At 50.6% G+C, this 15496-nt stretch overlaps 1 protein-coding gene and 1 long non-coding RNA gene across 2 annotated transcripts in view; one reads left to right on the forward strand and one right to left on the reverse strand.

Moving 5' to 3' along the window:
• PCIF1 (phosphorylated CTD interacting factor 1) overlaps positions 1-2524 on the reverse strand; it is a 155328-nt gene extending 152804 nt beyond the window's left edge. The window contains exon 1 of the mRNA XM_069752203.1: positions 2423-2524. The gene's annotated coding sequence lies outside the window, so the exon portion shown is untranslated. The remainder of the gene's footprint in view (positions 1-2422) is intronic.
• Positions 1812-15496, forward strand: part of LOC138665053 (uncharacterized) — a 34581-nt gene continuing 20896 nt past the window's right edge. The window contains exons 1-2 of the long non-coding RNA XR_011318421.1: positions 1812-2024; positions 11683-11858. This is a non-coding gene — a long non-coding RNA (uncharacterized lncRNA). The remainder of the gene's footprint in view (positions 2025-11682; positions 11859-15496) is intronic.

Genomic DNA, 15496 nt, shown 5'->3' on the forward strand with positions numbered 1-15496 from the left:
ACCTCACAGGGCAAAAGAACAATTCGTCCTGCAAAAAAAAAAAATCCAGTCATCTGGCTATGTCAACGGAATAAAAAAAAAGTTCTTTAGAGGAAAAAAAGAAAAAACGAAACTGTGCTGGCAGCGGTCCTGGCCCCTAGTCCTCCCGTGCTGGCAGCGGTCCTGGCCCCTAGTCCTCCCGTGCTGGCAGCGGTCCTGGCCCCTAGTCCTCCCGTGCTGGCAGTGCTCCTGGCCCCTAGTCCTCCCGTGCTGGCAGCGGTCCTGGCCCCTAGTCCTCCCATGCTGGCAGTGCTCCTGGCCCCTAGTCCTCCCATGCTGGCAGTGCTCCTGGCCCCTAGTCCTCCCATGCTGGCAGTGCTCCTGGCCCCTAGTCCTCCCATGCTGGCAGTGCTCCTGGCCCCTAGTCCTCCCATGCTGGCAGCGGTCCTGGCCCCTAGTCCTCCCATGCTGGCAGTGCTCCTGGCCCCTAGTCCTCCCATGCTGGCAGTGCTCCTGGCCCCTAGTCCTCCCATGCTGGCAGTGCTCCTGGCCCCTAGTCCTCCCGTGCTGGCAGCGGTCCTGGCCCCTAGTCCTCCCATGCTGGCAGTGCTCCTGGCCCCTAGTCCTCCCATGCTGGCAGTGCTCCTGGCCCCTAGTCCTCCCATGCTGGCAGTGCTCCTGGCCCCTAGTCCTCCCATGCTGGCAGTGCTCCTGGCCCCTAGTCCTCCCATGCTGGCAGCGGTCCTGGCCCCTAGTCCTCCCATGCTGGCAGTGCTCCTGGCCCCTAGTCCTCCCATGCTGGCAGTGCTCCTGGCCCCTAGTCCTCCCATGCTGGCAGTGGTCCTGGCCCCCTAGTCCTCCCATGCTGGCAGTGCTCCTGGCCCCCTAGTCCTCCCATGCTGGCAGTGCTCCTGGCCCCTAGTCCTCCCATGCTGGCAGTGCTCCTGGCCCCTAGTCCTCCCATGCTGGCAGTGCTCCTGGCCCCTAGTCCTCCCATGCTGGCAGTGCTCCTGGCCCCCTAGTCCTCCCATGCTGGCAGTGCTCCTGGCCCCTAGTCCTCCCATGCTGGCAGTGCTCCTGGCCCCTAGTCCTCCCATGCTGGCAGCGGTCCTGGCCCCTAGTCCTCCCATGCTGGCAGTGCTCCTGGCCCCCAGTCCTCCCATGCTGGCAGTGCTCCTGGCCCCTAGTCCTCCCATGCTGGCAGTGCTCCTGGCCCCCTAGTCCTCCCATGCTGGCAGTGCTCCTGGCCCCTAGTCCTCCCATGCTGGCAGTGCTCCTGGCCCCTAGTCCTCCCATGCTGGCAGTGCTCCTGGCCCCTAGTCCTCCCATGCTGGCAGTGCTCCTGGCCCCTAGTCCTCCCATGCTGGCAGTGCTCCTGGCCCCTAGTCCTCCCATGCTGGCAGCGGTCCTGGCCCCTAGTCCTCCCATGCTGGCAGTGCTCCTGGCCCCCAGTCCTCCCATGCTGGCAGTGCTCCTGGCCCCTAGTCCTCCCATGCTGGCAGTGCTCCTGGCCCCCTAGTCCTCCCATGCTGGCAGTGCTCCTGGCCCCTAGTCCTCCCATGCTGGCAGTGCTCCTGGCCCCTAGTCCTCCCATGCTGGCAGTGCTCCTGGCCCCTAGTCCTCCCATGCTGGCAGTGCTCCTGGCCCCTAGTCCTCCCATGCTGGCAGTGCTCCTGGCCCCTAGTCCTCCCATGCTGGCAGTGCTCCTGGCCCCTAGTCCTCCCATGCTGGCAGTGCTCCTGGCCCCTAGTCCTCCCATGCTGGCAGTGCTCCTGGCCCCTAGTCCTCCCATGCTGGCAGTGCTCCTGGCCCCTAGTCCTCCCATGCTGGCAGCGGTCCTGGCCCCACTGGCTATAGTGGGAGAGGCTCTGTGGCAGCAGCTCAGTGATACCTGTGTGCTTGTGGCGTGAGGAGGGCTTCCCGGCTGCAGTCAGACACACTGCACTATGTGCTGTGCAGCCATACACAGCTCTGCAGAGACCTGCCAGACATTATGGGAACACTGCCATTACACGGCTCTGAGGAGAGTGCGGCCATGTCTGCAGGTAAACGGGTGGCTGCTCAGCAGTTCCCGCTCCATGACGTGTTGTGTGCTAGTTCCATCCATGTGGTGCAGCCGCACTCCCGCCCTGTACTGCAGTAGCCGCTACACACTTTATTTATTCAGATTTATTAATATTCTTATTATTAGTCGCTTCTCTCTCGTTTTGGCGCCTTCCTTACTAGCGCCTTTTTCTCCCCCTCGTGCTCGCGCTTCTGCAGCGCGCTCCCCGGGCGGTGACAAGATGGCGCTGGGAGCTGCGCTGGCGGCTCAGGGGGTTACAGTTGTTTTGCGCGGTTATTAGGGCGCGTTGGGAGCGCAGACTGAGCTCAGCGGCTGCTCGGGCTTTTGCGGCGCCAGACGGTTCGGGTGTCAGAGCGTGGGACGCCCCGGGAGCCTCACCTGGGGCAGAGGCAATCTCCGTCACTGACTCCTGTCCGTTCACTGCTATCCCGCCTCCGCCTCTCCCTCCCCGCCGGGGCCGCCATCTTGTATTCCAGCCCCGGCCCTGCCCAGTGCGCATGCTCTGCCCACAGACCTAAATGGCTGCGTCGTGCCGCCATGTTAGGTGTGGCAGAGCTGCTCGGCGGCGGCGCAGGCAGTTCGGATTCGAAGCGTCCGGGAGTCCGCTGCTGTTGTCATCTGCCCCGACCATACTGCTACTTTCTTTTCTGGCATAGCTAGCAAGTTGAAAATGGGCCAAAGATGATCCATTAACCCCTTCACCCCCCCCCCCCGGACAATTTTCCGTTTTTGTGTTGCCATTTTTCGCTCTCCTTCCCAGAGCAATAACTGTTTTTATTTTTTCCATCAGTGTGGCCATGAGAGGGCTTGGTTTTTTTCTGCTGGACTAGTTGTAAATTTGAACAACACAATTGATTTTACCGTAGAATGTACTGGAAAATGGGAAAAAAAATTAAAAGTGAGTGAAATTGCAAATATAGTGCAATTTCAAAATTTTTTTTTTTTAACCATGTTCACTAAATGCTAAGCCCTGCCATTATGATTCTGCAGGTCATTACGAGTTTGCAGATGCCAAACATGTCTAGGTTCGTTTTTATTTAACGCCCAATGAGTTGCAGTGTCCGTCATTGGGTGCCTCCCTCTGGTGCGGGATCCGGCGATGAGCACATTGATCAGCTGTCATGTGCCCTTAATAGCCGCGGGTGGAATTGCGATCCACCCAAGGCTGTTAACATTCTAAATGCTGCTGTCAATCTCTGACACCAGCATTTAACATGCACGCGCCGGAAGCGTGTCGCAAACCACACCCATCTGCACCCATGTCATATGTCCGCGGGTCACCAATGGGCTGGCATGACAACCCAGGATCTGCAGGAGACCCCTGTGGTTGTCATAGCAAGTGAGCATGTCTGCTACATAGAGCAGAGCTGCAGCCCTGCTCTATGTAGCACAAGTGATCGGATGATCCCAGCTTCTAATCTCCCATGGAGACTAGTGAAGCAAGTAAAAAGTTTTTTTTTTTTAAATATAAGGCTGTGTGCACACAATGCAGATTTAGTGCAGATCTGCAGCGTTTTTTTTCTGCGCAGAAACGCTGCAGATCTGCACTGTGATTTACAGTACAATGTAAATCAATGTGAAAAAAAAAGCTGTGCAGAAAAATCCACGCAGATTTCAAAGAAGTGCATGTCGCGGCATGAAGACCAGAAGAGGACGTCTTGTAATGAAGATGGGAGGCGCCGCAGCGGACCAGAGACACCCATCCGACCAGACCAGCAGCAGGACCGCCCCTGGGTGAGTGTAATATAACGTCTTTTTCTCCTCTTTTAGGTAACATCGGGGGCTTATCTACAGCATTACAGAATGCTGTAGATAAGCCCCTGATGCCGGTGGGCTTACCTCACCCGCGATTTCGGAGTGACAGGTTCCCTTTAAGCTGCTCCACCAATCGCCAAGGTATACCCATAATAGAGCAGTCCTATCTAATGTATATAATCCCTATCTGATGTATTTAAAAACCTGATCATCTGTATAGTACCTGTATAAGCAGGGTTCAGAGAGAAAATATATCCATGTGGACGTGCAGGATGGAACATCTACAATGTGAACCTAGCAAAAAAGCCAAACAAAAAACAAGTGTGGGATTGCACTTTTTTTTGCAATTTCACTGCACTTTGATTATTTTTCCCGTTTTCCAGTACATTCTATGGCAAAACCAGTGATGTTGTTCAAAAGTGCAACTTGTCCCGCAAAAAACAAGCCCTCACATGACCATATTGACAGAAAAATAAAAAAAGTTATGGCTCTGGGAAGAAGGGGAGCAAAAAATGGAGATGCAAAATGGAAATACTCCTGGTCCTTAACCCCTTTCTGCCATCTGACGTACTATTGCGTCCATGTGGGGTGGGCCCTACTTCCCAAGGACGCAATAGTACGTCATGCCCTTTAATGCGACACTGCGACTTAAGTCGCAGTGATCGCATTAAAATTCCGACGCCATCTTACCTGCAGGAAGATGGTGTCGGCATCCTAGGGCCTGTCGCCGCCCCCCCGGCCTCCCGATCGCTGTGATTGGCTGCTCAATTCTGAGCAGCCAATCGCAGCCTTTCTCATTGTTTCAGCCAATCAATTTGGCTGAAACAGTGAGGTCCCAGCCTAGGATCGAGTACCGATGTACTCGATCCTAGGCCAGTGCCTGGCAATGCCAGGCATGGGCCCAAACCCCCCCCAGGATTGGCGCGATCGCGATAGATCGATCGCGCCAATCGCAGGGCACAGCGGCGGTGTTACCGCTCTGTGCCCTGCCCCTATCTGCGCACTCTGCAGCCCCGGGCCATGGCTCCGGATCTCCTGCCATGGCTCCGGAGCATTCAACTCTGATTGGCGCGATCGACGATCACATCGATCGCGCCAATCGCAGGACACAGCAGCGGTGTGACCGCGCTGTGCCCTGCCGGTCACCTGCCTGTCACCTGCTGGTGACCTGCCTATGATCGGAGCTGTGAGCTCCGATCATAGGCTGATGCATAGCAACACCAGCGTCACCAGGGCCTTCTTTGATTGGTGGGATCGATGTGATCATCGATCCCACCAATCACAGGTCACAGCAGCGGTGTGACCGCTCTGTGACCTGTCTCACCTGCCCCTGACCTGTGTAACTACTCTGAAGGAATCCTCACACTTGGTGAGGATTCCTTCAGAGCGGTCACGCTTTGAGATCCCCTCCTGTGCTGAGACTTGTGGTGCCACAGTAGCCTGTGACACCACAATTCTAGCTAAAGAAAGAAGAGAGAAGAAAGAAGAGAGACTACAAACCGTAAGTGTTGATACCCCGATCCCGGCCCGATCTCTATTCATCCCCCCTTCTCCCGTCCCCCCTTCTCCCATCCCCCCTTCTTCCATCCCCCCTTCTCCCATCCCCCCTTCTCCAATCCCCCCTCCTTGCGCCGTATCCGTGCCCAAATTTAGCAGCCGCCGAGCGTTGATTGGTGACGCAGTTCACCTATCAACACTCGTGCTCGCTTTTTTTTTCCCCATCCCCGTGCGCTCCCCCAGCCGCCGCGTCTAATCTGTGCCTTCCCTTTTCTTTTTCTTTTTTTCTTTCCCCATCTCCGTGTGCTCCTCCAGCCGCTGCGTCTAATCCGTGCCTTTTCTTTTTTTTTTTCCCCCATCCCCTTGCGCTCCCCCAGCTGCCGCGTCTAATCTGTGCCTTCCCTTTTCTTTTTTTTTTTCTTTCCCCATCTCCGTGCGCTCCTCCAGCCGCTGCGTCTAATCCGTGCCTTTTCTTTTTTTTTTCCCCATCCCCTTGCGCTCCCCCAGCCGCCGCGTCTAATCTGTGCCTTCCCTTTTCTTTTTTTTTTCTTTCCCCATCTCCGTGCGCTCCTCCAGCCTCTGCGTCTAATCCGTGCCTTTTCTTTTTTTTTCCCCCCATCCCCTTGCGCTCCCCCAGCCGCCGCATCTAATCTGTGCCTTCCCTTTTCTTTTTTTCTCTTTCCCCATCTCCGTGCGCTCCTCCAGCCGCTGCGTCTAATCCGTGCCTTTTCTTTTTTTTTTCCCCCATCCCCTTGCGCTCCCCCAGCCGCCGCATCTAATCTGTGCCTTCCCTTTTCTTTTTTTTTCTTTCCCCATCTCCGTGCGCTCCTCCAGCCGCTGCGTCTAATCCGTGCCTTTTCTTTTTTTTTTCCCCCATCCCCTTGCGCTCCCCCAGCCGCCGCATCTAATCTGTGCCTTCCCTTTTCTTTTTTTTTCTTTCCCCATCTCCGTGCGCTCCTCCAGCCGCTGCGTCTAATCCGTGCCTTTTCTTTTTTTTTTTTCCCCCATCCGCCGCGTCTAATCTGTGCCTTCCCTTTTCACATCCCCGTTCGCACACCCAGCAGCCACCGAACTCTGATAAGTGAACCGTGTCACTTAGAGCTCTCGTGCCTGGCGTTTTTTCCACATCCCCGTTCGTACACCCAGCAGGCGCCGAAATTTGACGCGGTTCACTTATCAGAGCTAGGGCCTGCTGTTTTAGACTTTTCCTTTCACAGGTATTTTTTTCTCCCCTTTACTTTTTCTTTCCCTTTAGCTTTTTCTTTTAAGAATAGTTTGCACCAAACACTATCCCCCCACACGTACACATAGTTCCCAATAAATTACACCCAAGCACCATACTCATAAAAAAAACGTCCCGCTCGTCCCGTTCGTCCCAACAGCGCTATTCAGCGGAGGAGGCATATGCTTTCCTTGCCTCCGACACTGATAGCGAGGGAGAGGATCCCACTTTTCATTATTTTTCTGATTCTTCCTCATCCTCTTCCTCCTCCGGCCCTGCGGAACCGCCAGGCAGACGCCGCAGGACAGAAGAAGTGCCCATCATTCATGAAGATGAAGATGAGGCAGGGCCCACTCCTGAAGATGAACCAGCGCGCCCCTCTTCGGACCCCGTATGGACCTCGCCCCCCGAAAATTACGAGCCACTGATTCCTGATTTTATGGCAGAATCAGGAATCAGGTTTGACACCACCGGCCTCACAGAAATAGACTTTTTCAAAGTCTTTTTCTCTGAGGATTTTGTTAACCTCATGGTGGAGCAAACTAATTTGTATGCTCGTCAATTTTTGGAGCAAAACACCAGTTCATCATATTCTAACTGGTCTCCTGTAGACGCAGTTGAAATGATGCAGTTTTGGGGCCTGATGCTTCATATGGGGCTCCTGAAGAAGCCAGAAGTTCGGCAATATTGGAGTGTTGATATTTTATTCAACACTCCAGTGTTCCGAATGGTCATGGTCCGAACGCGTTTTGAGGCCATCCATAAATTCCTGCATTATTCCGATAATGCACAGTGTCCCGCACGAGATGACCCCAACTTTGACCGTCTGTTCAAAGTTCGGCCTGTCATCGAACACTTCAACAAAAAGTTCGGTGAAGTGTACGTGCCCAAAAGGGACATCTGCGTGGATGAGTCCTTGGTTCATTTTAAGGGGCGGCTCAGATTCCGTCAATACCTGCCCAGCAAGAGGGCCAGGTACGGAATCAAACTCTACAAGCTGTGTGAGAGTACCTCAGGGTACACCTACAGCTTTAGAGTCTACGAGGGGAAGGACAGCAGGATTGAACCGCCTGAGTGTCCCCCTGTCCTGGGAGTGAGTGGGAAAATAGTGTGGGATTTGGTGCACCCACTGCTGGATAAAGGTTATCACCTCTATACTGATAACTTTTATACCAGCATCCCACTCTACAAATCCCTCTCTGCGCGAGGTACCGCAGCCTGCGGTACTGTCCGCAAAAATCAGAGAGGCCTCCCAAAGACGCTACTTGGGCAGATGCTCAGAAAAGGTGAGAGCAGAGCCCAATGTAGCGACCACCTGCTGGTGGTCAAGTACAAGGACAAGAGGGATGTCCTTCTCTTGACCACCATACACGGTGATGGCAGTGCCCTCAGCACTGTACGGGGTACCTCTACACAGGTCTGCAAACCGGACTGTGTACTGGGGTACAACAAAAGCATGGGGGGCGTTGATCTCTCCGATCAGCTCCTCCAACCGTACAGTGCTTTGAGGAAGGCCAAGGTGTGGTACAAAAAGCTGTCCGTGTAAATCGTACAAATGGCAATGCTCAACGCTTTCCTGCTGTCACTATGTGCACGCCACAGCGATACGTCGTACCTTCAGTTCCAGGAGGTAGTGGTTAAGGCCCTGTTATTTGGCACGAGGGAAGGAGCGGGCCCCAGTACTTCCGGAACTGAAGGTGCTCGTATCGTACCAGGTCAGCATTTCCCGGGGGAGGTCCCGCAAACTGCAAAAAGAGGTAGGTCGCAAAAAAGGTGCCGAGTGTGTTACAAAAGGGGAATACGCAAGGACACCACTTATCAATGCGACACCTGCCCCGAAAAACCTGGCCTGTGTATGAAGGATTGCTTCAGATTGTACCACACCTCCATGCACTACTAATTTACTTTACAGGAAACAGTAGATTAGTTCCAAAAAGGGGGCACATCTATGTAAGTTCATTGGGGGTCTAGTTTACAAAATGTCACTTGTGGGTTTTTTTTTTACTGTTTGGGCACATCAGGGGCTGTGCAAACGGAACATGATGTCCGCGTACCATTCCATCAAAGTCTGCTTTTCAAAGCGTCACTACTTCCCTTCCGAGCCCCGAAGTGTACCCAAACAGTAGTTTTCTCCCACATGTGGGGTATCAGCGTACTCAGGACAAATTGGACAACAACTTTTGGGGTCCAATTTCTCCTGTTACACTTGGGAAAATTAAAAATTGGGGACTAAATGATCATTTTTGTAGGAAAAAATAGGATATTTTATTTTCACGCCCGGGCGTTATAAATTTAAGTGAAACACTTGGGGGTTCAAAATTCTCACCACACACCTAGATAAGTTCCCAATTAGGTCTAGTTTCCAAAATGGGGTCACTTGTGGGGGATTTCTACTGTTCAGGCACATCAGGGGCTCTGCAAACGGAACATGATGTCCGCGTACCATTCCATCAAAGTCTGCTTTTCAAAGCGTCACTACTTCCCTTCCGAGCCCCGAAGTGTACCCAAACAGTAGTTTTCTCCCACATGTGGGGTATCAGCGTACTCAGGACAAATTGGACAACAACTTTTGGGGTCCAATTTCTCCTGTTACACTTGGGAAAATTAAAAATTGGGGACTAAATGATCATTTTTGTAGGAAAAAATAGGATATTTTACTTTCACGCCCGGGCGTTATAAATTTAAGTGAAACACTTGGGGGTTCAAAATTGGGGATAAAAGTGCTCACGACATATCTAGATAAGTTCCTTAGGGGGTCTAGTTTCCAAAATGGGGTCACTTGTGGGGGTTTTCCACTGTTTAGGCACATCAGGGGCTCGCCAAACGTGACATGGCGTCCGATCTCAATTCCAGCCAATTTTAGATTGAAAATGTCAAACGGCGCTCCTTTCCTTCTGAGCCCTGCCATGCGCCCAAACAGTGGTTCCCCCCCACATATGGGGTATCAGCGTACTCAGGACAAATTGGACAACAACTTTTGGGGTCCAATTTCTCCTTTTACCCTTGAGAAAATAAAAAATTGGGGACTAAACGATCATGTTTGTGGAAAAAATAGGATTTTTTATTTTCACGCCCGGGCATTATAAACTTTCGTGAAGCACTTGGGGGATAAAAGTGCTCATGACACATCTAGATAAGTTCCTTAGGGGGTCTAGTTTCCAAAATGGGGTCACTTGTGGGGGGTTTAGGCACATCAGGGGCTCGCCAAACGCGACATGGCGTCCGATCTCAATTCCAGCCAATTTTAGATTGAAAATGTCAAACGGCGCTCCTTTCCTTCTGAGCCCTGCCGTGCGCCCAAAAAGTGGTTCCCCCTCACATGTGGGGTATCAGCGTACTCATGACAAATTGGACAACAACTTTTGAGGTCCATTTCATCTTTTTACCCTTGGGAAATTAAAAAAATTATTGCTGAAAGATCATTTTTGTGACTAAAAAGTAAAATGTTAATTTTTTCCTTCCATGTTGCTTCTGCTGCTGTGAAACACCTGAAGGGTTAATCAACTTCTTGAATTTGGTTTTGCGCACCTTGAGGGGTGCAGTTTTTAGAATGGTGTCACTTTTGGGTATTTTCTGCCATATAGACCCCTCAAAATGACTTCAAATGTGAGGTGGTCCCTAAAAAAAATGGTTTTCTAAATTTTGTTGTAAAAATGAGAAATTGCTGGTCAAATTTTAACCCTTATAACTTTGTAGAAAAAAAAAATGTTGTCTCCAAAATTGTGCTGATGTAAAGTAGACATGTGGGAAATGTTATTCATTAACTATATTGTGTCACATATCTCTCTGGCTTAACAGAATAAAAATTCAAAGTTGGAAAATTGCGAAATTTTCAAAATTTTCGCCAAATTTCCGTTTTTTTCACAAATAAACGCAAGTTATATCGAAGAAATTTTACCACTATCATGAAGTACAATATGTTACAAGAAAACAATGTCAGAATCACCGGGATCCGTTGAAGCGTTCCAGAGTTATAACCTCATAAAGGGAGAGTGGTCAGAATTGTAAAAATTGGCCCGGTCCATAACGTGCAAACCACCCTTGGGGGTAAAGGGGTTAAGGCTATGTACACACGTAAGAAGAGAGGTGCAGAATTTTCTGCACAAAATCCGCATCTCCTGGCAGAATTCGCAGTTGTGGATTTTCCGCGGTTTGAAGGGTATGTGCACATGCTGCGGATTTTCCTATAGGAAACGAAATCTGCAGTGCACATGCTGCGGAAAAAAACGTGCGGAAACGCATTTTATTTTCTGCAGCATGTCAATTCTTTGTGCGGAATCCGCAGCATTTTTACACCTGCTCCAATAAAAAACTGCAGATGTAAAACCGCAGCGGAATCCTCAATAGAAATCGCAATAAATCCGCAGGAAAAACCGCAGCGAATCCACTGCGGAAAAATCTGCAGAGGATCTTTCTACGTGTGCACATACCCTTATGCGGATTTTATGCGGATTTTCTGCAGTTTTTGCCACTGCAGATTTTTAACATGGAGGGGTGCAGAAACGCTGCAGATCCGCACAAAAGTAGTGACATGCACTTCTTTGAAATCCGCAGCAATCCCGCACTGATTTTTCTGCACCATCTGCACAGCTGTTTTTTTATCCCATTGATTTACATTGTACTGTACATCACAGTGCGGATCTGCAGCGTTTCTGCGCGGAAAAATCTGCGCATCCGCAGCAAATCCGCATCGTGTGCACATAGCCTAAGAGGTTATGTGGTGGGAAAAAAAATCCAGTTTGTTTAAAAAAAAAAAAAAAAAAAAAAAAAAGAATCCTTTTCCAAGACCCATAGCATCTCCATTTTTTCAGGCTCTGTGGCTGGGTGAGGGCTTATGTTTTGTGTGCCGAGCTGACGTTTTTATTGATACCATTTTGGTGCAGATACGATCTTTTGATCACCCATTATTGCATTTTATTGCAATGTTGTGGCGAGCAAATACATGGAATTCTGGCGTTTTGAATTTTTTTCTCATTACACTGTTTACTGATTGGATTAATTCTTTTTATATTATAGATCAGGCGTTTCTGAATTCGGCAATACTTAATGTGTGTATTTTGTAATTGTTTTATTTTGAATGGGGCAATGGGGGTGATTGATTGTTTATATTCCCTAAATTTTTCTAAACCCCACTTCTTTTTTTTTAACTTTTCACATGCTTCAGTGGCTGCATCCCTGCTCTTTGTAGCAGAAATGATCATCTACTGTGAACACCGATACTGCAGACCCCGAGTGACACGGGTGCCGATGGGTGGCGTTTGTGACGAGCTTCCCGTGCGTGCATGTTAAATGCCACTGTCAGAGATTGGATGAACCAGGAAGTAAAAGGCTTCTACATAGGTGAGTATAATGTGTTGTATGCATCCATCCATACCTCCCTCGTCCCTCATTCCCTCCCTCATCTATCTCTGCCTCATCCATCCCTCCCTCATCCACCCATACCTCCCTCATCTATGCCTCCCTCCCTCATCTTTCCCTCCCTCCCTCCCTCCCTCATCTTTCGCTCCCTCATCCACCCATACCTCCCTCATCTATGCCTCCCTCCCTCATCTATCTCTCCCTCATCCATCCCTCCCTCATCCACCCATACCTCCCTCATCTATGCCTCCCTCCCTCATCCATTCATACCTCCCTCATCTTTCCCTCCCTCATCTACCCATACCTCCCTTATCTATGCCTCACTCCCTCATCCATTCATACCTCCCTCATCTTTCCCTCCCTCATCCACCCATACCTCCCTCCCTCATCCTTCCATACCTCCCTTATCTTTCCCTCCCTCATCCATTCATCCCTCATCGATCCACACACACACATCCATCCATTATTATTATTTATTGTTATAGCGCCATTTATTCCATGGTGCTTTACATGTGAGGAGGGGTATACATAATAAAAACAAGTACAATAATCTTAAACAATACAAGTCATAACTGGTACAGGAGGAGTGAGGACCCTGCCCGCGAAGGCTCACAATCTACAAGGGATGGGTGAGAATACAGTAGGTGAGGATAGAGCTGGTCATGCAGCAGTTTGGTCGATCGGTAGTTACTGCAGGTTGTAGGCTTGTCGGAAGAGGTGGGTCTTCAGGTTCTTTTTGAAGGTTTCGATGGTAGGTGAGAGTCTGATGTGTTGTGGAAGAGGGTTCCAGAGTAGGGGTGATACGCGAGAGAAATCTTGTATACAATTGTGGGAAGAGGAGTTAAGAGGGGAGTAGAGAAAGAAGTCTTGTGAGGATCGGAGGTTGCGTGTGGGTAAGTACCGGGAGATGAGGTCACAGATGTATGGAGGAGACAGGTTGTGGATGGCTTTGTACGTCATGGTTAGGGTTTTGTAGTGGAGTCTGGGCAATGGGGAGCCAGTGAAGGGATTGACAGAGGGGAGAGGCCGGAGAATAATGGGGGGACAGGTGGATTAGTCGGGCAGCAGAATTTAGAATAGATTGGAGAGGTGCGAGAGTGTTAGAGGGGAGGCCACAGAGCAGGAGGTTGCAGTAGTCAAGGCAAGAGATGATGAGGGCATGGACTAGGGTTTTTGCAGGTTCTTGGTTGAGGAATGTACGGATTCGTGAAATATTTTTGAGTTGAAGTCGGCAGGAAGTGGAAAGGGCTTGGATATGTGGTTTGAAGGAGAGATCAGCGTCAAGGATTACCCCGAGGCAGCGAGCTTGTGGGACTGGGGAGAGTGGGCAGCCATGCACTGTAATGGATAGGTTCATTGGGGGGGGTCGTGTGAGATGGGGGAAAGATTATGAATTCTGTTTTATCCATGTTAAGTTTCAGAAATCTAGCGGAGAAGAAGGATGAAATAGTGGACAGACATTGAGGGATTCTGGTTAGTAGGCAGGTGATATCTGGTCCAGAGATGTAGATCTGTGTGTCATCAGCATAGAGATGATACTGAAAGCCATGAGATTCTATGAGCTGTCCCAGGCCAAAGGTGTAAATGGAGAAGAGCAGGGGCCCAAGGACTAAACCTTGTGGGACCCTGACAGATAGTGGGCGAGGTGAGGAGGTGGTGTGTGAGTGGGAGACGCTGAATGTCCGGTCTGTTAGGTATGATGAGATCCAGGATAGGGCCAAGTTTGTGATGCCAAGGGATGAGAGGGTCTGTTATAATAGGGAATGGTCCACTGTGTCAAAGGCAGCTGACAGGTCGAGGAGGAGGAGGCCAGAGTAGTGTCGCTTGCTCTTGGCGGTTAAGAGGTCATTGGTGATCTTAGTTAGGGCAGTTTCAGTGGAATGGTGTGACCGGAAGCCAGATTGTAAGCGGTCAAAGAGGGAGCAAGAAGAGAGATGGGAGGACAGTTCAATGTAGACGTGTTGTTCCAGTAGTTTGGAGGCATAAGGAAGAAGTGATATAGGGCGATAGCTAGATACAGAGGATGGGTCAAGAGGAGGCTTTTTGAGGATAGGTGTGATGGAGGCATGTTTAAAGCTTGAGGGGAAAACACCAGTTGTTAGTGATAGGTTGAAGAGATGGGTTAGGGTTGGGATGAAGACTGGTGAGGTTTGGGATGAAGTGGGATGGGAGCGGGTCAAGTGCACAGGTGGTGAGATGCGATCTTGAGAGTAGAGTGGAGAGTTGATCTTCTGTAATGGTGGAGAAGTTGGTGTAATGGTGGAGAAGTTGGTTTTGGAGGCGGTGGGCTGGGAAGTCGGGAGGAAGGGCTCTGGGGGTTGTTGACCAAAACTGTCTCTAATGCTATCAATCTTCTGCTTGAAAAATGAGGCAAAGTCTTCAGCTGAGATAAGTGGGGAGGGAGGAGGTGCTGGGGACGGAGGAGAGAATTGAAGGTGTTGAATAACTGTTTAGGGTTGTGCGACAGGGAGGATATGAGAGATGAGAAGTAGGTTTGTTTAGCTGTGGCGAGTGTGGTCTTGAAAGTAGTGAGGGACTGTTTGAATGTGATGAAGTGCTCGTTGGAGTGGGATCTTTTCCATCTGCGCTCAGCAGCCCTGGAAGCTCGCCTCAGTTCTTTGGTCAGGCTGGTGTGCCAGGGCTGTCTGTTGATTTTGTGAGCTTTGGTATGTGTTGGGGAGGCAGCAGATTCCAAAGCTACAGCTATTGTGGTGTTATATAGAGCGGCAGCGTCATCCGCATTGTGTATGGAACTTATGTCTGTGAGAGGGAGGAGGGATTCAGAGAATGAATGTAGGTCAAGATGTTTAAGATTTCTGCGAGGGTGTGAAAGTTTCTGGGGTGGGGATTGTAGACATGGAGTGGAGAGAGATGAGAATGTGAGAAGGTTGTGGTCAGAGAGAGGAAGAGGTGAGTTAGAGAGGTTAGATAGGGAGCAGAGGCGGGTGAAGATGAGGTCCAGTGTGTGACCATCTTTGTGGGTGGCTGCAGAAGACCATTGAGTGAGGCCGAAGGAGGAAGTGAGAGATAGAAGTTTAGTGGCAGCTGAGAGGGAAGTGTCAATGGGGATGTTGAAGTCGCCCATGATGATAGTGGGGATGTCCGCGGAAAGGAAATGAAGTAGCCAGGTGGTGAAGTGGTCAAAGAAGGTGGTGGCTGGTCCTGGGGGGCAGTAAATGACAGCCAGTTGGAGGGGGAGTTGATTCGCACAGAGTGCACCTCAAAGGAAGGGAGCGTAACAGAGGGTGGCAGTGGGATTGGGGTGAAGGAGCAGTTATCTGACAGGAGAAAACCAACTTCTCCGCCATGTTTGCTGCTGTGGTGGGGGGGGGGGGGGGGGGGTGAGAAAGGTGGAAGCCACCATAGGAAAGTGAAGCAGGAGAGGCTGTGTCAGAAGGGGTGAGCCAGGTTTTGGTGATGGCGAGGAAGGAAAGTTTGGTAGTAACAAAAAGATCATGGATGTATGGATCCATCCACACACATCCCTATAGACTGAGGTTCTGCAGCGGTTGAAGTGTATAATGTGGTATTTATGTCGGTATATACACTGTGAGATAGCCAGAATTATCGGCTTACTGCATGTGTTGGGGGACGCTCGCTTAGCAACGGTACTCAGTCAC

This window comes from Ranitomeya imitator, chromosome 2 (assembly GCF_032444005.1).
Source record: "Ranitomeya imitator isolate aRanImi1 chromosome 2, aRanImi1.pri, whole genome shotgun sequence".
Lineage (NCBI taxonomy): Eukaryota > Metazoa > Chordata > Amphibia > Anura > Dendrobatidae > Ranitomeya > Ranitomeya imitator.